This window comes from Leptonotus elevatus, chromosome 8 (genome assembly GCF_054856555.1).
Source record: "Leptonotus elevatus isolate MCC_2025b chromosome 8, RoL_Lele_1.0, whole genome shotgun sequence".
In the NCBI taxonomy this organism is placed as follows: domain Eukaryota; kingdom Metazoa; phylum Chordata; class Actinopteri; order Syngnathiformes; family Syngnathidae; genus Leptonotus; species Leptonotus elevatus.
Genome location: NC_141246.1, coordinates 6361061 through 6383809, shown reverse-complemented (window position 1 = coordinate 6383809; position 22749 = coordinate 6361061). Strand labels below are relative to the sequence as shown.

The following is a 22749-nucleotide window of genomic DNA, read 5'->3' as shown; positions in this document are numbered from 1 at the left end:
AAGGAGCCAAGGGTGATATTATAGCCCGACAACATTTGGTTAATTGGAGATTGGTCACGGCCTGTAATATTTGACTGTAATCTGAAGGGCCTGTGAAAGCGAGAGTGAGCACTTGGCGAGGAGGGAGATCAGCACAAGCTGTGAGGAGCAGCCAGTGATAAGATTAAACCCATTCACATGCTGCAAATGGAAAAAAAAACAGCAGCTCCTCTTTATCAGCCTCATTGCTTACATCCTTGGTTCCTCAAGCTTGTTTTCATGCAAATAACCACATAAGAAACACCGCAACAAATGCAACAATAACCTCCGACATGCTGCAACATACATCCAATGTGTTCTAGAATGGAATAACATCCGTTCTGGCCTTATTTTCCTCCCCGTTGCTGTGCAGAAGCAAACTGACTCATTATGAACTTCAAAGACACAGATAGGAGTTTTAATTAAGAGAAATGCTGAGGAGCTGTGCAGATAAGTAACACTCCGCTCCCCACTGTTGCTAACCCCCACCCACCCGCTCCATTTTCCTCCCCGCAACCCCCTTTAGCTGAGCCCCACCCCTCCGAGCTCCGACAACATCATTAGGAAATCACGGAAGACTGGCAGAGCGCAGCGGTCGACCGTCATGGCACCCCACAAAACTGAGCTCTCTGCCTGACTCGGTGGTGCTAATCCCAGTATCACGGTCCCTTTGTGTTGACGCCGAGTCACACTATGCATTTTTCCATTTAAATGTGCAAACAAACATGGGATTATTGCATCACTGTTGCTTCTATGTGAGGAAGAGAACCAAGAAAAGCGCACAGTATTACTCTGCCAAGAACTCGCCATAATCCCCAATATCAATCCACCAGTTTTCTATACGTTACTGCATTCTGGTCCTGAGCCACTCCCAGTTGAGATTCTGAACTGGTCCTAAGTCAATCACAAGGTACATTTGCGTACAAAGCGATTTTGCATTTTCTTTTTGCTTAACTATAGTATTGTGTTGTTTGTGAATTACGCAATACTTAGCCCAAATTTTGGGAGTGAACATATTGGAATCACTTTAGAATTGTATGCTTTCCTTTCTCAGTTCAGTTGAGCTCAGCCGTAAACCAGCGCCGCACCAGGAACTCGCAAACAGCTGAGCGTGAATGGGCCGCCAATGAGGCAGCTGGCTGGTTCATCAACATATGTCTTTACGTGAAATCGGTCTGTTGTACAAAAATGACTGGGGACTGCTGCTGCCTTAGAGAACCGTAGCAAATCAGCTGATCGTGCGGCCCCAAACTGTCAGCAGTGACGATGTGCTAGCTTGATTGGAGCCCTGTGCAAGACCCGCTTCATTATTTGCATTTACAAATACAAGTTTTACAGACAGCCGGCCCACTAGCCATGCCGCCCAAACAAATAACCATTCAAACTTACATCTAGACCTATGAGAATTAAGAATCTTCAATGAATGGGAAGAATCAAGAGTATAACACAATAAAGGGGAGAAAATGCAGTCCACACAGGAAGGCCAGAGCTGGAATTTGAACCCCAAAGCTCAGAACTGTGTATTAACTACGAAGGCTCCATGCTTCCCAAATGACCCTACGAGTATCCTCATAGAACCCCCCCGACCCGCGTGTCCTAGAGGTGCCCTTTTAAATATAAACTGAATTAATAATGATCTCATCTCAATTTAGTCCTGAAATCTCTGGCTTAGATAGATGACCAACAATACATTATTTGTAGAAAATAAATAACATTATTCAGAGTCAAAATTTTTAACTTCCTGAAGCCAGTACACCTGATATTCTCTCATGGCACAACAAAGTATCATGGAATAATGGTTGGGAATCACTTAAAGAGATTTCTTACACGTAATTTGCCAATTCCCAAAAGTCATCTTACATCAGACTATGTGCCGAACCAGATGAGTTGAGCTGGTGCTCACATCTCATGTGGCTGCATATACCCACCGGAGTACACAAGGCGAGCACTCTGTTCCGCCCACACACCCTGGCCCACAAGTCAACGTAGATCAGTGACAGTGCAGAGAAATCTGCCCCCTTCAGGGAGGGCCTGATGTCGGAGAGATTAATTGTAGACAGCGGCATGCTGGGAGCGCACAGCGCTTTGAGGCGCAAATATATTCATCTGCGTACGGGCCAATCTCCCGCTCATGCTCGCGGGTAGGATCCATCTGCACGTTGGATCCCACGTGAACATCAAACCCCTCCAGAGGTGCTGCTCTTTTGTCTCCAGGTAGTCCTGCCTGGCATCATGCCCACCGACTAGCGCTTTCATGTGGCCAGGGAATTATCCTCCCTCTGTGTGCTTTTGCGCTGGAGTGTGACGCCTTCACAGGTACTCTCTTTCATATCTGTTTTCTATTTTGGCCCACGTCCAACCAGCCTCACACAGGTGGCTGTTCTCCCGCAGGCTCCTCGAGCGAGCCAATGCCGTGGACCAGACTGCAGCCAAGCGACTATTAACAGAAGCGCCAGAGGACCATAACTCTCAAGACGGCTGCACTCGCAGTTAAGCGGTGAAGTGTCGGGAAGTGGTTTGACATGCGCGCGAAGCTTGCGTGTGCTGTAAATCACTGAGGCTTTTTAATGTGCACCGCCAGCATGAGTCAGAATCCCAAAGAGTTTTAACGTGTGTTCATGCGTGGCCACTTGTTTGCATTTCTCCTGTGTTTCAGTTTTACTTGTGCAAGACGAAAAATTTAAGGTACAAACTTGCAGTGCATGCATATTTTGGGGCAAACATGACAGTGTTTCGCAACTCTTCAAAGAAGACAGCATAAGACTTGGCTTTTGCGAAGATCCCCACCGTGAATCTATCTTAAAAGCTTTTCCATCCTGTAAACCTCCACTCAGGATGGTGGCTGACTTGAGCCCAACAAAAGATCATCATAGCTTTACTGCAAGATAAGTGCTCAAGACGCTCTGTTGCTGTGTACAAGCACTGCAGCGCTAGTGGCCTGCAGAGGTGGCAAAAGTGCTCTTTTCTAAAGTATAAGTACAGATATTTGTGTAAAAAAGATTCTGGTAAAAATACTTAGGAAAAGTAGGAAGTCTCTGAAAAGTACTTGAGTAAAAAGTAAGACACAATCACACTAATCTTAGGGGGTGGTGGGGTGGTGGATCGATTACCAGTTTTTCACTAATCGGAGCTCCGTCTCAGGGGATTACTGTATTGTTTTGATGGTGGAACCTGGGATTGAGGCTCATGCCGACACCTCTACAGGACTCTTTTCGGAAGCCCACAAAGCCGTTCCGACTGGTTCCGACACAGGAGCACACTTGCAGGTCTCAAAATCTTGATGGCATGCACTTGTGTCTTTATAGTTTCCCCAGATGTCCCAGTCCCAAAGCAGTGCAGGTATGTTTACGCTGCCAAAGAATGGGCCTGCAGGACAGGCAGCACCTGGCCTCCATCTCAAGCGGCAACAGCTGGATGCCGTCTGTTGATAGTGGGCTGCAGCTGGACAAGACGCTAAGCCATTGTTCCCCCATGCGGAAACTGCTGTAAAAACCCATGTGCTTAAATGACAATGGGGTTGGATTGATGTTGTTGAAATCTCGACTAAAAGGTACAGATGGATTTAGAGATAAAAAGAAAGGTGTTTTAACTTTAAGTGTTAATCATTAATTCATGTAGTGACCCATCCATCCATTTTCTGTAGCATGTGACCTTATTAGTGTTAGTGGTGAGCTGGAGCTAGTTGGTCATTGAGCAAGTGAAACAAGCCAAAGTAAATAATAGTAAAAAATAAATAAAACCCACTCCAAACTACATTTAAGAATAGAACAATCTAAAATGTCAGGGAAAATGCAGTATAGGCAAATAGATAAATGGTAAAAATGGTCAAAGCAGTTGGGCATCAGACTATCCTCCAGATTCATATTTACATTTTTGTGTGTTTTCTTTTGCTTTTCCTTGTGTGTATCAATTTTCACAAGGCTATTCAGTGATAATAGACCAAAGAGAGAAATGGCAATGATGATAACTAACCGCAGAAAGTGGTAAGGTGACTTATTCAAATGTAAGGTTACATGTTTTATTGTTGACAGTCATCCACATTTTGCTGATATGACAACATGTTTCAAAAATGTTTTTTTTTAATCATCACTTGTATGGTATTTAAAGTTTTATGATGGGAATGTTCAACTACTGGAAGTTATTCTCTTTCCAAATTTGAAAAAAATGAAGAAAGCGACAGTTCAGCAGCCTTCTGAAACTAATTGCCTTCAACTTCCAGAAGCCAAGAGAGAAATTTCAGCCTTCTGATGTTGGATTTTATAGGCTGAAATGAGAAGAAAAACAAAGGAGCTCATCTAATGATTCCTATATGGTAACACAGAGTTGGGATAACTTTCCAAATAATGCAAAGCAGACTCATGCTGGCTGCACTGTGTCAGTAACGGGCGAACCCCCCCCCCCCCCACAAAAAAAAAAGATGTGAGACATCACTTATAGTTGCCTGATCACAGCATTGCCTTAAGTCAATATTTCTTCCAAAATAGAAATCCATTCTCCCACCCCTTGGTTGGCTTTGATGTGCAGTGTCTGGGTCTTACATCAGACACTGAGGTCAACGCCTGAAAAGGCAAGTCAATTTTCCGACAGACATCAGAGGGAGAGGCTTCTCCTTCGCAGGTAGTGAAGGGCCATGAGAGCCGGACCTGCATCCCAAATCTCCTCATCTGTCTGATCTGACTGGAAAAGACAGATTGGACCGCTCCGACAAAGCGGGCTCGTTGTTACGTTGGTTATTCATGCAGATTTACGAGAGAGAACACAAATAGTTGGGATACGACAACAGTGACCGTCTCTGGTGATGTGTCCACCAGCAGTAGCTATAAAGGTTTTTATGTCATTACAATAAAAAGTAACGAGGCAATGGTCAGTAAACTATTCAAGATATAGGCAATTTCTTCAATATGGCCATCTCTATCTACACAGGAGTGATAACAAGGAGAAAGAGCCAAGTACTATATTATGTCTTGTCATGCAGATAATGTTAAAAAGTATGTAACCACCAAACACATATACAAAAGTACGCCTTGTCAGATGTGAAGCACATCAAAACAAGGTGGCTAAATTTCGTTTAAAATTTAAATGCTAAGATGACATTGTGAGACTTTTTACTTGTTTTACTTACAAGTGAAGAAGATCTTAAATAACTAATGACTGTCAGTTTGTCAGGGTGTCATTATTATGCAGACGCGGAAGGTACGTCTGCTTCAAAATATCAAAACATTAAAATGACAAGGCAGACAGCTTTATGTTTCTGGTACTCAAACTGTCAAATAACATTGGTTTTTGATGGGTTTTTTTTATGAAATAGATTGATGACGATTTTTTTGAAGCTATTAAAAAGTGACATTCAAGGGATTCGTCAGTCAATGACTATCAAAAATTGGATCAGTAGTTTATTTTAGAATGTTATTTTTCAGTGTCCACAACCCAATGCTCAGTTTCCAACAGAAGTGGTTTGGCAGTTGTACATATAATATTGGCCTCTGGTCTTTTAGGTACTTGGCCTTCAAATCTTTAGCGCCCACAATTAATTTAAAAATCTGACATTGTAGTTGCTACTCACAAAGCCATTTCACCAATTTTGGGATGACAACAACCCCTCCTCCTGCAATATAATGATCAAATACAACCACGGATGAAAGACAGAGGCCTAGCACCTCCAACACAGCTCCTGTATGTGTCATTACATGCAGCAGCTTTCATTAAGTCGAGTATGAGTGGAGAGATAAAGGCCGCCGAACTAGGGGATTTCCCCTGACTGTCTGAACTTGACTTCCAGCGCCTTTGAATGTGTGCGCAAGCAAGTGCATGGCTCAGGGCATCTATTTCTCCATATATACTTTTTTTTCCTTTTTTTTTTTTTTACAAGTAGGCCTATGCTAGTTAAACAGCATCTATGGTCATTGAAATATGGCTTTGATATGGACGCAGCACTGATTTACGTCCTGACTTTTATTATTGCTCGCTCACAACCAGCGAAACCTCCAGGCACTCTTTCCTGTAGAGAGTTATAGGGTGGAAACCACCTGCTTTAAATGATAGTCTGCCCTGATTGAAAATAGTAGTCTGCACTAATATATAGGAAATGCCTGACATGTTGTCTATGTTCAGTCACATGGACTTTAAGTCTACCCTGTGCTTATTCATTCAGAATCAGAGGCTGACCAAACATTTCAGGAAAAAAAGAAAGAAAATAAAATCAACTTTTAAATCACTTTTATCAAATCAAACTTTATTTATAAAGCACCTTTCATACATTAAAATGCAATTCTAGGTGCTGAACAATTAAAACATCCAAAGTACAATAAAAACACGCGCGCACACACACACCCACACCCAAACACACACACACACACACACACACACACACACACACACACACACACACACACACACACACACACACACACACACACCCCCCCCACCCCCCCCACCCCCCCACACACACACACACACACACACACACACACACACACACACACACACACACACAACATGGCAGGGCACAGAAAACCCCTGTGAGGAAAAGCACCCAGGAGGAGCTCATCCACACTGAGAGAGATGACTACCAACCAACACAGGAGGCAATGTCATCCCAGAGATCCCTGGCCCGCCCCACACAAAGTGAAGCGCGCCACAGCCACCCAGGGCCAAGGGGCCCCCGGAACGACCGCCCACCCGCAGGAGAAGACCAGCCATCCTTCCCAGTGCGGAGGCTCCCCCATGAAGAAACACTGGAGCTAAAAACTAGGTAACAACTAAATAAAAAAATTTAAACGCTAAAAGAAAACAGAATAAAAGGCGAAAACAAAGCTAAAAGACAATATAATTAAAAATAAATAAATAAATGGGGTAAAAAATAATAATAATTTCAATGCCAAACTAAAAAGGTGTGTCTTGAGCCTCCTCTTAAAAACATCAACAGTCTCTGCGGACTCTGACAGGCTATTCCATAGATGAGGACCATAGTGGCTGAATGCAGCCTCATCGTGTGTTTTGGTCCTCACCCTTGGAACAGTTAAAAGGCTGCTGCCAGAGGACCTCAGGAGCCGCGAGGGGTGATACGGTAAAAGCAGGTCAGATAAATAAAATGGCCCAAGACCGTTAAGACGTTTAAAAACTAATAAAAGCACCTTAAAATCAATCCTGCAGCACACGCGGAGCCAATGCAGCGATTTTAAAACTGGTGTAATGTGCTCCCGCCCTCTGGTTCCCATCAGCACACGTGCAGCTGAATTCTGAAGTAGCTGTTGGCTTGAAATATTATTTTTGGGAAGACCAGAGAGCAGGGCATTACAGTAATCTAAGCGACAAGAAATAAAATCATGCATCAGCACCTCTGTGTTGGCCTGCAAGAGAAACGGGCGACAATATTTTTAAGATGGTAAGAACCGAGCTTGGCTAAATTTTTAATATTAGGAATAAAACAAAGCTCAATTAAGTCAACAATGCACATCAGTGAACCTCTGCGTGTTCGTGGTTCGTTATTCACAAACTCTATTCTCCATTAGCTGAAAATTTCCCATACAGTAATAGCAGTTTTCGTTTTTTAAACATTTTCTGTATTGCAGACAAAATGCCGCCAAAGCCCTGGCTTATAGGAAAGCGGTAATTGCTGTCAAGAATGTAAGTTGAAGGGTCACGCTAACTCAACTAAATTTGATTTATGTAGCACTTTAATAACAGCATTTGAAACAAAGTGTTGTATAATAACAATGAAAATGGAACATAAGGCAATTTAACATAATTCAGAAACAATCATTGTTATTACTTGACAATCTGTATTTTTACAGATCACAAAGGCTTTTATGGCTATTCTCGTCAGGGCTCAGTCCCTATTCCCTGCAAGTGGGTGTTTACTGTAAAATTTAAAAAAGCAAAAGGAATTAAATGGACACCAGAAGGGCATGCATGTTTATATGACACGACTCACCAACCAAGCACAAGTGAGACTCCCTTTTCATGTCCCTCACTCGTTATCAAAATGACGACTATATAATTTTATTGTTTTTAAGATTAACTATTAACAATAGTCAACTTGTTTTTACCATTGTGTGGTGGGTAAGAAAAACATTTGGGCAGTTACATTGAGTTATGTCCAATGATAGGGGCAGTTTAAATATTCAACGAGGGATCGGCGCTATGGTGAGGGGTTGGTGGAGTGATTTCCGAGTGCTAACAGCAATAGACCAACCAGCAATAGACCAACCAGCAAGAAAATAACCCATGCTACTTACTGGTAGGCTACCAACTAACCACTTCCAAATACCACCGGAGCACTTTCATCCATGCACACCGCCCCACAGTTAACACCAAGAAAACCGAGTACAGTGTGAAAAGGCCCTTACTTCCACCTTTGCTCTGTTAACGAGTTCTATGAGAGTTACATATCATGAACAGTAGACAAGTCCACTATTGATACTTCAGATCTGCAGTGAAAACGCTGTTTGTCTATTGTTTCACAGCTATCTCAACACCCACTCAGCAGAATGGAGGAACGTGGCAATGATCTGCGATACTGCCACCGATAGAAGCGTCACTGCCACGATTCCATTAAGCTTCAAATTAAAGCAGGCACATCAAAGGGCGCAAGAAAAGGCAGCATGGAGATGTGACAGGGCAAAGGGGGAACGAAAATGAGCACTGGGAGCAAAAAGAAGAGTCTAATTTGCGCAATCCCCAAAACGACACAGAACCTAATCCAAATCAATATGTGTGAGGGTAAGAGTATTGTTATAATGCTGGTGTGGAACTTATTAGCCGAAGATGAAAGCATCAAAGTGGCCAGCGAGATTAATTTACGTCTTTTAGAGCGCACGAGAAAAAAATAATTGCCGCCGCTCGTGTAGATTTTTTTGCAGACTACATTTGAACTGGGTTGCGTTTCCAAAGCTGAAGTTTGGACGACACCTGACTGACAGCTCAAAAGACTGTTTTCTTCAGCAGCCAAAGCAAATAAATTAATTACAAAAACATCAGTGAAATCACTTGACAACATTTTGACAGCAGCTACAACGCACTCCAGTTTGTCTAGACACTAGTACATCCAGTTCCATTTCATGTACGCTCAATCCAAAGTATTCTGTCAGTATCCGACAGGCTTTATCTACGGAAGAGACCACTGGGGATCATATTGTCTCTGCAGATAATCGCTATTTATTTTGCTGTCCAGGGTGGAAAATTTGCAAGCAATCCCCCTGAGGGTTTCTGTGAGTGTTTTATCATGTAGAGATATTGAAGTATGATAAATGAGTGGGAAAGACTTGGGGTGATGCTGTCTGCCTAAGTCCCAAAGCTTGTCCACAAGCTGTTCAAACAACGCTCAGGGAGCTGTGTTGCGTTCTCTAAAGTATCTGTCTTTTTTTTCTTCCCAAAAACCAGATGAAGGGCAAAGAGGGGTATCGGGCAGGAGGAGAGTGCTTGTGTGTGTGTGTGTGTCTGCCTGATTGCATCGCCACACAAGCGTGCCTTCAAAGCCTTCCCCTCACTGCCGCCCAGTTTGACCAGATAAGGGCCCGCCCCCCCTCACAGTGCGGTTCAGTTAGGGGACAGGAAGACACACAGAGGGGTCAACGCTAGTGCCATCTGCTCCCTGTGTACAACAAATAGTTTACATCAACAAGCTGATGCGTGATCCAAACATATTGCTCTGATTGATCTGTGAGCTATATACTGAAGCACATATGGTGCACTTGTTTATTTGGCCACTCGTCTAAATTTCAAAAGGATAGTAATTGAGTCTATGTGTTGGTACCCTTCGGTTGGATTTACACCACATGGGTCAAGTGACAATTCCCATTTTTTAATCTCAATTGACAGTGCTATGTTACTCTGTTATATCTCGTTTTCCTTACTGCTGCCCCACTCCATCGACTTACTGTCGGAGACCTGGGCACGTCCGAATGCAACTTTATCTGCAAGTAACAATTCTAAAAACGAAGGACAGGTTTTAAATAAGCATTCTAGTTTCGTCGACTTCACACTGCCACAACACAAAAAACTACTCGTACTCTCGCAACCTCTGACTACTTTCCTCAACCTCTTAGACAAAACATCAAGCCATGTCAGCACCTGCTGCAGAGGTCATATTGAATTGCACACAGGCAGCCACGCTCATGCCTTGAGGCGGCTCACTAAGGCAGCATTTTATCTTCTTTCGACACTTGTTTGTGACTTCTTTCTCTTTACGTCTTGAGCAGTTTTTTTTTGTTTTCTCTGGGTAAAGATTACGATGTACTCCACATGTGGAGTAGATTGCTAACTCATTATAAAATATTTAGGTGGATCTATGCTTAAGTAGATAAGTTGTTGAGTTATTTCCAGTTTGTTGCCACTGCAGAACTTCTTCCTAATGACTTTGCCTGAAAAGGTGTTTTCCGTTTTTGCCTGAGGGTTTTTTTTCTAGACAGGGAGGGCAATACGCACTCATCAGTTATCAACCACAAAATGACAAGTACATCAGCGGTTTTAACAATCTAACGTTTGAATGAATGCTTTACTTGCCACGACAACAAAGGAGGTTGCTAGATACAGGCACTGTGCAGTGTCATGAAACCAAATAAGCAAGTAATGAGTCAGTTTCAATGCAAACATGAGCTGCAGTAAGACTCTACGGTGAGTGAAACTGCCATGTGGGGGCAGTGAGCCAAAGAAAGCAGAATCCGCTTAGTTTAAGAGAGAGCGAAAACTTACACAATAGCAGCCCTGATACCTGGTCAAACAAACCTGAGATGGATGCCTTTTAGACAATAGAGTGTGAGGACGATCATGTGGCTGCGCCTGACTAGTCATCTTTTTGGGTGAGGCTTTTCCCAGTAATCATACAGTACTGTACTTTGTTGGGAGAATTCCGCTTTGTATTGGAGCCGATGAGAAACAAATGGGCTGAGCTTGTCTGCTCAGATTTGAGGAACTTCCTAATTTAAATCTACAGCCTTCAGTAGGCAAGAGACAAGTTTACCTCGAAAGGCCTCCAATTTGCTTTGGTGTGGCGGGATAATAACAAGGAAGGTTGGAAGTCCCCAATCTGTCTACTGGCACGGGAATGTGAATCCACAAGAATGACAAGGCGATATTATATACTCCACCACAACGTGCACAGGTCAGACACATAGACTGGAGCTAGTCATATCACTGTAACAGAGACTGGGAGAGGAAGCGAATCAAAGGGGAGAAACTGGGAGACCACATACAGAATGGAACAATGTGGCTCTTTCAGTTAGGCTTGATGACTGTGAAAAGAAAGAGGACGGATGAAGGTGAAGTGTCAGCGCAGCTTTCAGTGTTACAATTCTGAGAGACGACGCAAACAAAGTCAACAAAGTAAAACAACAAAAATGAATCAGTAGGTAGTCATGATGCCACAACGTGCTGTGGTTGTTGACAACAAAGGGTGGGGCATTGAACTGACGACCCCGCAACCCAGACTTGAAAAGGCATTCTTTCATCATTGCTAATCTTGAAACATAAACAGGGCGAGCATCCAACATGGCCGTTCTCCGGCCGAAGGGTAGCCCTCCCATGACAGGAGATGAGGGACAACACTGTATGCCGTACCGAACAACAGACTGTGGGAATTGGGAAAGAAGAACGCCTTCTTGCTATCAATGCAAATATTTTGGGTCAAGATACTCACGTTGCGGCGCACGTAGCACAAAATGTGAGATGTGGCTGCTATCTTTGCTGGCAATCAGTTTTATTCAATTTGTTTGTGTTTTGAGGGAGCTTCTGAGAATGTGTGTGTGTGTTTATTTCTGGAAGGGATGTGTGTATGCATTACTGCACTGCAAGTCAATTAGGCTACGAATCAGGGTGTGATTTAGCAAATAGCTTCATCCAAAATAATCTTTGACCTACCACAAAATGTGTTTTTTTTTTTTTCTCGATTTTGTTTAATAAGTCATATAATGTCCGGTATAGCCTTGTTTGCACCCAGCGGTACAGTTTGGTTTCGTTCATCACAGTTCAGATCCGTGATAAGGGTGTTTGGATGGTTTGCATTGGACTTTCTTTTAAATTGGACAGGAAAGGCGCAAGTGTGAATAATATGGGGGTACATCAAAATAAACACACTGGCTGAGTTACTAAATATGGTGATATGAATAAATCAGATGGGGCATGGTTGTTGATTTTGACATGGTAAGGTAGGACTCTGCAAGAATGTTTTAGGACTAAGGTAAGAGCAGCTGACACACGACTGCACAGCACCGCGTATGCGCTAAAGCCGTTTGGGGGGGCATTTGAAAAGATAAGGCGAGTGAGCTAATGCAGACATACTGCCGTAATCCATTTTTTTTACCCCCCACTCCAGCAGCTTCCCTGCGCTTCTGCTGCATATCTGTGACAGATTAGGGCAGATCACTGGGGATTACCTCGACCAGACACAGCCTCTACACGCTGGCCAAAGACACCCCTGACTCAAAAGGGGGGAAAGTTAGGGGTGCATTTGAATTTCAAATTGAATAGTAGATGAAAATATTGACAGCCAGAGTTGGAAAGTGTGATATGTACAATTAAAAGTATATCTTCATATGCTCGATGGTGCCACAAGGGGGTTAACCTGTCAGTCCTTTGGGATGTTGCTGCAGAGTGAATATAGGTCAGGTTTTGTTTTCGTTGCTATCTGCCTTTGATTGCGGGATAAAAAGGTGCCTACATCCTGCTGCTAATGATCACTTCTTTCTTTAAAAAAAAAAAAATAGGTGCAGTGCTCTGTAGCCATAACCAAATATCAGAGGAAGAGAAATCCTTACTGTAGGTCTTTGTTCTGTTCTCAAAATCGTCTCCAATTTAGCACGGACTACTGGTCGCTTGTGGTATGACACATCTTTGAGGGTGGGGGTGTGGAGGGGGTGAAATCCTATAAAGGGGAAGTATTCAGTTAGAAGGGTTTAATCTCACAGATTTGATGCAAGCATGAGATAAAGTGAACGTGATGGCTTGCCACTCTCAAATTATGCTTTTGATCATTTTTAAAGGGAAACTTTTTACATTTGAAATTAATTTAAAAGGACAGAAACTTTTGGTCCAACTTTCACAGAGTTGATCAGATCAGATCCGGGGAGGATATTTGACGCACATCCATCAGAATAGACCTAGAATAAATCAGCAACAGCCTTCATCTTAATTCAGATACAGCACTTCATGGCAGACATTTTTGATGAAATACAGTATATGTTTTTCCCAATAGAAAGACGACAAAAAAGACGTCACAATCAATTTCAGGGTCATACTGTCAGCATGGTAGAACTTTTTGATGTGACCTCATCCATTATAGCAGTACCTACTATTTGAATAAATTGAATAAAGCAACAACAACAACAACAAAAAACATTTCATGCTTGCTAAGCTGAGGCCTCAGAGATATGGTTTATTCTTATTGCAGTCATGCAAGATGTTTTGTGTGACTCCAGAGGCAGAAGTTTGACAAAGAGTTTGGACAGAATTTTGGTATACGACAGAGCTATTTCAGGTCTACTGTATCACCAAAGCGTAATTAACGTTTTTGTTATCAAATCTTTATTTTGGTGCTTTGGATCCCCTCTCTATAACTCATATTAGTTTAATTAAATGGGGAGTTGAAGATTTATATGTAGTTGACCTGTTCTGAACTGATTTATTGGCACAAAGAAGCCAATCTGGATGTACGGACTCTTTCATTTGTGCGTGAATGCCTGGCAGGTAAGGTGTGTGTGCGTACATATATGAGAGCGAGAGTGATGGAGCAGGTGTACAAGTGAAGGGGTGTGTTTGTGCACGCTTGCACGCGTGAGGTGGGGTTGCAGACTGAGACCCCACCTGGACTCCCAACAAGCGGCGATCCGGCTGGGGGATCCGGACACTACATAATGCTGACTACAAAGGGGCCGATGCGGGGTGAGGTGCAAGAACGGCATAACAGCGCCAAAGTCCTATTGTTCTGTCCCCGTTTCATCTCTCCTCCTCTCCAAATATTTGGAGGAACGCTCTGAATAACATGCTAGTACTGAAAATATTGCGCAGTGTATATTGTTGAAAGGAACTCTGGCAGTCGCAGTTTTTGGCTCTTCAAAGACACTCCCTTTGTTTTGTTTGGGTTTTGTTTGCTCCTGTATTGAATTGTGTACCGGGATTTCGTGGATATCTCATTGTTCCAGGATTTGGGATTGTTGGACAGCTGAGCGCCCACTGGCTCATTTATTTTTATTGCATCATGTGACTCATTGTAATTGCAGCACGCTGGCTGAAATGAGGCAAAGATAAGAACGCCTGGTTCCAGTTTCCCACTGTCACTGCTGTTTGTGAGGGAGTTTTTCTGCTATCATTCATGCCGATTTAATACATCAATGAAGTTAATACAAAGGGCTTCTCAGTTGATGTAACCAACATTTTAAACTTATGGTCGTCACAAAAAGCACAAGTAGGCTCAATTACTGCTGTACAGTGAGCCCCCAACTATTCACGATTCACTATTCACAAATGCACCTGTTTGCAGCTATTAGCTCATTTTTGTGCTCTTTTGGTAACACTGTAAGATACTACAAGATGTAAGGTATGGACGGTCTTAACCGCAGCATTGCTCAACTGAGTGGCTTTAAAAAAAAACTTGAGATAGCAAACAATGGAAGTGTCATTATTGCTTCATAATTGTGCTACAGGGTGCGAATGCGGCATACGTACATGCAGTTTTTTCCATCAATAATTTATTTTTAAGGGTTACTAACATAAGATGAGTTTGAAATTATATTGACGTTCTTAAAGATTAAATTTTTGGTAAATTTATGGTTTAAACTACTTATATAGGCAATTATAAACATTTTGGGGGAGGTGTCAATTGCTTGCATTTTCACTATTCGGGGTGGGCCTTGGTCCCTGCTGTGCGGACTGTAATAACTGTTTTTCATTTGACTGTTTTATATGTATGGTGTAGAACAGTACACTTCTTGCATGTAAATTTGGGCAATGTCGCTGACGTAAGAATGGTACTCTATTATAAGCAGAGGACCCTCCGCAGTACAACATACAAACCCACAGCTTGAAGTTCAGGCGTTAATCATGTCATCACAGGGGGGATGAGCATGAATCTGCATTTCAGCATCATGTTATAGGCCTGTTTGATGGTCCTTTCCTTTGGACACCAACAATGATTGGGCCCTGAGGGTGCCCCGCAGCACGGCCCTGTTGCCCAGGTCTGAGTGACAGCTCTAATGAAGCGTGCCATCATAGGGCAAGAGACCACTGCGGAGCAGGCGAGGCGGGAACTTCAATCGTCTTACGTGACGTCCAAGGAGTTTTGATTTCTCTGCAGTGGTGTGGCAGGTGGGGGGGGGAAAGGGGGGGGGGGGTACCCCTACGGGAGAAAGGCAGCCCCAGTCTGCCTTTGAACACTTCTCCATTTACCGCATGTCACTTCCCGGTGCTGCGAAGAAGAGAGATGTTGGTGGGGGGGGGGGAGATACATTTTTCATAATCAAAAAGAGGAAAACTATGTAAGATCCTTTAACTGGATTGGATCATATGGATACAGATTTAGTCATATAAGATAGCTTTGGCAGTTTGTTAACAATTATAGTTGCCTATCAAGGTTTGCAAGTCAGCAAAGTTTGGATGATATAAAGCAGCATGTTGGGGGTACTTTTAGCTGTCTACGAGTTATATATCACCCACTCTCAGACCACAATAAACTATCAACATGAATTGGTCATCCTTTGGAGCTATGACAGCCATCATTTCGGAGTGTGTCTGTAGGATTCCTTAGTCCATGCATTCATCAAGAAGAACATTGTAGATCAGAAGTCACTAAGTGGCCTGAAAGAGTATTTCAATAACGTTTTTTGTTCAAGTTCTTCCAACACGTGTTTGATGGCGGTTGAGGTCATCCAAGCAATTCTTGATGGGACTGGCTCCGTGTGTTTGGGAACAGAAAGGGATCTCCCACGAAAGGTTCCTACAAAGTTGGATATAGAAATAGAATTGTCCAAAATAATTGGTGGTGTGAGGGTGGGTAACTTAGGGTGCAGTCCAACCACTTGTTAGATGATTAAGAGGTATGTCACACTCTGTTGTCTTGTCGTCTGGCCTTGTGGATTCTGTTTGAGCCAATGGTGTTTCACTGCTTTCTGCTGTTTTGATTCAGCCTCCTGTCACACGGTGAAAAAAATCCAAGTGAAACATAATGCATCACAATCCACATTAAATCATTCTCTTCTCTTACTGGTCAGCAACAATGTAAGGAGAAAATAGGTTTAATGTACAGAAGGAAACAGCTCTACCGATGGAGCAAAATGGGTTGCTAACTTGAAGAAAATCTAATACGGCACAGGATGTGACAACAATTACAGTAAGTGCAATTTAAAGGGATGTCTTTATTAAATCAGTTTTCTTGACTCAAAAGGAGGTGCATTGCTATAAGACAAGCTAACTCCACACATGCTAATAAACCGAAGATATGTTCAGTAAGACCATGGTTTTGTTTGTTTCTATTCTATCAATCGATAATTGGATCAAAGACAAATCACTCACCACAACCTAGCTTGTGTGGAACATTCTTCAAAAGTGGTCTAAGCATGGTTGATGATAGGGTTCACAGTTTTATTACCGTGTCTGGCCAAATGTACCGCATTAAACAATAACAAAGGTGTACTAGTGTATAAGCAATTCACATCAACTTAAGCTACTAAAATGTGTATCCGAAGAAACTAAAAGTACCTTGCAAATGAAGTTGGAGACAGTCGCAGTTCTTGAGTTGAAAATTCTTGGGTCCATTTTCTTGACTGCAATTACACTTCCAGAACAAAGTTGCCTTAACTCGCTCACAAGATACCAGTATCTCTTTCACACGCGTTCCTTCAGCCGAGTAGAGGCGCAATGAAGAGCAGCCAAACCTCAGAAGACTCATTGCCACTTTGTTCTATTATTCACCATCTCTGGCTTTAGAAATCGCTGGCATCTCCATGGGGTTGCATTCAAGATCAGGACGGCAAGACTCGCGTGCCGCCGAGAGCCTGTTTATGCCCCGGTTTGGACCGCACAGCCCACTGGAGTGTAAAACCACTCCCTTCGCCTCCACGCACATCATGAGTGGCATCAAAAATAAATCAAAAGCAGACTAACGCAAGTGCCATTTGTTAATCGCATGTTCTCTGGCGTGTTTTTGGAAACTTTTTACTAAATGAGGCACTGACATTTCTGTGGGCAGCCTTTCTTAAATCTGTGACTCACACAAACAAATGACTTCACTGCTTTTTTGTTCTTCTAATTCAGCATGTGTCTATTGGTCGTCACCAGCATGACACGCTCAGAATGCTCATTTGTACCCGCATAAATAGTCGTTTGAAAGATAAAAGCAAACATGTTTGTTTTTTGTTTGTGTTTTTTAAGCTGGCCTCGGCTCCCTAAAGGCATTTAGAGCAGTTTGGTAATAAGGCGCATGGTTTAGTAGTAGCGGGGAAGAGCAGAGGACGCTTTGATGTACTCTTAGATGAAGTGAAGTCTACAGCGATGTCTACAAAAATACATGCAGCTAGACTAGACGGGCTCCTCTCAGCTGGCCCGTCCTCTCTGGTCCCAAGCCAGCATGAAAGACAGCAGCGGGAGGGCTTGTATGGACCTTGTCGACAGCTCCGCATAAACATTCCCCCCGCAGAAACGCCAACCAGGGAGACTGATTTTTTTTCATGATCATGTCTTTACGAAGTCAGAAATTTCCCTCAACGCAACCCAAACTAAACTTTTTGAAGATTATGCTCTGATACTCTGCTTGTTTCAAAGAGATTTAGCAAGAAGGCAACAATCTGAAGAATAAATGCTACAACCAATAACTTGGACACTGTGTTAGTTTTTTACTCAAGTTTGTATAGTGTTTTGTTTTTTATGATAAAAAAAACAACAAAAAACTAAATTTTGCATCTTGAAGTTATCGGTAGGTAAATTTGGTAGGAAAATCTCATTTTCTTAAGAAAATATTGATTAAAATGTGACTAAATACATTCTGGGTTCAAATCTCAACTTGGATCTTCTTGTGTGGAGTTTGCATGGCCTCCCCTTGCTTGCATGTGTTTTCTGTGGGCACTCCAACTTTCTCTCAAAGTTGAAATACTGTACATCCATGTTAAGTTCATTGAAGACTCTAAGTTGTCCATAGTTGTGAATGTGAATGGTTGTGTGTTGACTGTATTTATCCTGTATATTTATTCCACAATGGACTGCAGAGCTGCAGATAAAGCAATTGATGAGGGGATGCTGACCTCTACTGGCCAGCCAAGTGATGCTTCAGGAGCAACAAAGCACCACTGCACTCCTTGTGCATTAAATATTAATAAAGGCAAATTCCTGTAAACGTATAAACAAACATTCCCAATTAGGCTGACTTATACAGAATTAGTTTGAAGCTCAGACTTATCATTAAAAGGCTCATTCTTAGCACTCTATTGTATTATGCTCCCTTTAAGAGGAGCTAAACGCAAAATGTCAAAACTTTGTTATGTTCTAAATGTGTATATTTTCTTTATCTGGTGCTGTTCATGTAAATCTAAGAAGAATTTATTAGAATATTGTACTTACCTTTGTGTACTTGTTAACTTACAGAAGTTGTAGTCACACCCATGGGGTCATCGCAACCCTCCTACTTTTTCACTATCCCAACTGTATTTTTTTAAATAGTACAGCAGCCAGGTCAAATGCTATTTTTATTATTTGAAGCGGGCCGCTAAAAAATTAATGGTGGGACACCCCTTCTCTAAACAATGGCTGCACACAAGACGACAACATTTTAAGTTTTTTTTTTTTCAGGTCTGCCAATGGACATCTTTTTGACAACATTGTCTTTGTGTGCGGTATCTGAAAAATGGAAAAAAAATAATTTAAACATTTCAATTATCTTAAAATTTTGGAAAACCAAATTTACTGCCGAAAACATTAGGGAGCTATTTACTTGTTTAGGTTTTCTTAAGACATGTTGATGAACCTGTACTTTTTGTTAGACTTATAAAAAAAACTGTCTATTCTCTATACTGTATGCCTAAAATTAAAAGAAAAATCTTCAACATGTTGCAAATTTGAAGTTATTTTAACAAACATGCTAAATAGAATTTAACAAAGCTAAGAGTTGGGATTTATTGGTAAATATATATTTAAAAAAATAATAATTTTGACGCCAATATTTTCCCATTTTACTGCAAATTTATATTGATTCCAGATATTACTTATCGGCCTCCTTGACTACTATAATTGGTATCGGCACCGAAGAAATGCATATTGGTCTATCACTAACAGAAACGCATCAAACATGAGCATTTCACTCTTTTGACCAAATTTACATTACACAGTATTATTTGCCAACACTTTAAAAGGAACTCATGACCCATTGCAACATAAGACGATCCATTCGGATGCAGATAAACGCTCGTCTCCAAAGTCCTGCTTTTCAAGACAGATGCTGAATTAACACGGCGAGACCATGCTGTGTGAATTATATATGGATTAATTATTAATAAATAATAACAAAAAAGCTCATGGGAGACACGGCCTGGTCAATTAGGAGAGAAATGAAGGCGAGCAACTCAGCAGCTGATCACATACATACGCGTCTCATCATTATCAACGTCCTGTCAGGCACAATTACCTCAACGCCGCCCACATCTGCCACTTCAAACAGAAGATGGGCCACACATTTCATTACCTCTGTTCCATTAACACACACCCTCAACTACAGCATACAATTATATATTTATACACATGAATATTTTACTTGAAGAGACAATCATCAGAGATAGCAATTTTTTTTTTTTTAAACAAAGCAATGCAAAGCAAACACATTCTGATTTCACAATCTGGTAAGATTCAGATTGTTTTGCTCGTTATGTTGGATATTGGCTATCCTGTATGTATCGTAGATAGGCTACTATTTACTTTAAAAGTACAGCATTTCAGTGCTTTAAATATGTTGGGGGGTTTTAAATACTCATCCATGGGCACAAGGTGGCAGCATAAGCACAAATTCCTATTGCTGAGGCTGTACTATCAAAATGCCTTTCAAGCTGCCATGGCCAAATAAATGGCACTAACCTAGCAACATGAAATAATAATGCAACTGCATCAAGCAGTTGATGTAATTAAATGATCAGCAAGAAATGGTACCCTTAAATAAGCGGACTGATCTATATTAATGCGACCAACGCAGCCTTCCTCAAACAGCTCACTGCAAATGTGGAGAATAAATCTGACATCCTGCCTGAAATTCAATAAAGAGTCAGCCTCTGTGAGAGCCAGTTGCTTGTGACGCCCATGCTTTTTAAGTTTAGTCAATAAATGGTTTGTCTATGAATGAAGAAATGAACAAATGAGGACCGGTGAGCACCCAAAAAGGGAGAAAATGTAACCTGCTTGCCTTAGCATATTGATCGCATCCAGCCTTTCCCAGACTTCTCTGTGGGAGTATTGATGACTCGGCAGTCTGGCTGGCTGCACTTCTTTGCTCTGTATGGAAACAGGCACAGGTCGTGAGACAAATGTTCACAGTACATCATATCCAAACAGTTATTCATATATAGACTGATTGGTTTGCAGAGTGTGGCAGTTTTTTTCCCCCTGCATTTACGTTGGCATTGCTAATTACTACGTCTGCTATTTGGTGACACGGCACTCTGGAGTGAGTGACATTAGCAAATTACTTGTCTTCCGCCAACTGCACGGCAAAGGGTTATTGATTAAAGTAGAGGCAAAAGTCTTGGAAAGCTTGCGAGGGCAGGGTAAGAACGAAAAAGAAAAAACCTGGTAATCAATCAGCATGATTAAAAGCAATGACGCAGACTAGGCCAGTGCACTTCTTTCCACCCTCATTCATCGACACTGAGTACCGCAGAAGATGAAAACAAAATTCGAAATGTTGCGTTAAATAGTTGAAAAACAGGAATTATTGTGTTCTCTACATAATCGTGTTTCTGACAGTGTGGTCTCGCAGTTGCTTGACAGTGGCTTTGGATCTTCACCCAGCAAAGTTGATCATATCAATGGAGCAGAAGCTTGTGTGTTTAATAATGATCAGTCAGGTGGAGTCGAGAAACTGCAAACTGGGTCATTCAGAGGCAAATAGGGAAATAAAAGATTTACTTGGTTAATTTCACACTTGAAGTAATTGCAGGCTTTCCAGAGAACCAACTATTAGTATGCAAGCAATTAAAAAGTATTTTTTTTCAATTATGACCGATTTTAACTAAAATGCAAATTTAAGCGGTAAAATTATTTATTCAACAACTCTGCGAAGAAATATCAAGGTAACATTGATTACAAGATGGAATATTTAAAAGCAAATTACCATTCAAGATCAGCAGGTAACATTCAAGATGGCCGACTAGCATCTCTTTCTTTTCTGTGAACAACTCAGTGCTTTTGGAAGTTTTTGCTGTAGTTGAATCATTAATTAAGTGAAAGCACAGCAGAGTTCCTAATCATCACTTACAGTTTTAACTAAGACTGTTAAACATACACCTGTGTTTTCGAACCCCACTTCTTCATTACTCTCCTTTTGTAAACTCACCTACTCGTGATTTTTTTCTGTGGAATCTAACATTTATGAAAAACTCACCTATTTGCGCTTTTTGTTACACCAGAAGATGTCACCAAAACGTCCTGCTTCTTCTACGGCGCCACGTTAGCAAAAGAGTAGCATGTTGCCCACCAAATGAGAGCCAGCCGGCTTGATGGCGAACAGCAGCGTGATGAAATATTCCGGCAGGAAGAAAAGAAAGTTTAAGAAAATTATGTAAGGAAGGATGTAAAAAGAATAAAAAAATAGGTCTGATGAAAGGGAAAGATTGCACAAAAGTAGGTTTAAGCGAAGGATGTAAACGATGTATGAAGAAAAAGCAGGCCTGAAAGAAGGAAGGAAAAGATGCCCAGAAACTGGGAGGGAAGTAAGGAGTAAGAAGGCAGAAAAGCCAGCGAGAAAAGGAAGCAAGGGGGGAAAAAAAAATCTGAATTGAGTTAGCAAAGCAAAAAAGTAGGTGTCAGCAAAAAAAAAAAAAAAAACAGGGAAGGAAGGAGGAAAAAAGGTAGAAAAGCTGATTTAAGTAAAGGAAGTATGTAAGGATTCTTAAAGTTAAAAAATCGTGCGAGGAAGGAAGGAAGGAAAAGGGAGAGAAGGAAGGAAGGTCAGCAAGGTTTCAGTGAAGTAAGGACTCAAGAAAAAAAAAACTCAATTCTGATGGAAGGAAGGAGGAACGACGGAAGAAAAGCAGGTTTAAGAAAAGGAAGTAATGTAAGCATGAATAAAAATAGGTATTAAGGAATGAAGGACAGAAGGGAGTAATGTGTTTACGTGGAGGTGAAATGTACAAATGTATGAATAAAAAACTGGTATTATGGAATGAATACACTAGGTTAAAAAAAAGAAAGAAAGGAAGGCAGAAAAGTATCTTTAAGGGAAGGAAGGATATAAGGTTACATTAATAAAAAGATAGTTGATACGAAAAGAGGGAGGAAAAGAAGGTTGGAATCAAGGCAATAAAGATTTAAGCAAGCGAAGGAAGTGAGTATAAACAGGGGAGAAAAACAGGTCCACAGGAAGGAAGGCAAAAATACAGAATATAGTACATTTAATAAAATAATTACTCAGATGACACCTGGGTTGTGTTGTGTAATGAGAAAATGTTTGAGATGAGCTAAAATTGCCTGGTTTTGAGTCCAAATGTCTACTTTTTCATTGTTCTGTTTTACTTTACAGGCTAAAGTTGTAACAATTTTCTATAGCTGCCT

At 41.5% G+C, this 22749-nt stretch overlaps 1 protein-coding gene across 3 annotated transcripts in view; it reads right to left on the bottom strand.

Annotated features, from left to right (window-relative positions):
• Window positions 1-22749, bottom strand: part of lef1 (lymphoid enhancer-binding factor 1) — a 101467-nt gene that overhangs the window by 78181 nt on the left and 537 nt on the right. The window contains exons 2-4 of one of the 3 annotated variants that reach the window (XM_086083759.1): window positions 21581-21691; window positions 20384-20472; window positions 12771-12877 (exon numbers count right to left, since the gene is read on the bottom strand). The gene's annotated coding sequence lies outside the window, so the exon portion shown is untranslated. Of the gene's footprint in view, window positions 1-12770; window positions 12878-20383; window positions 20473-21580; window positions 21753-22749 lie in introns of those variants that run through there. The other 2 variants (XM_086083760.1, XM_086083761.1) reach the window with 2 other exon arrangements.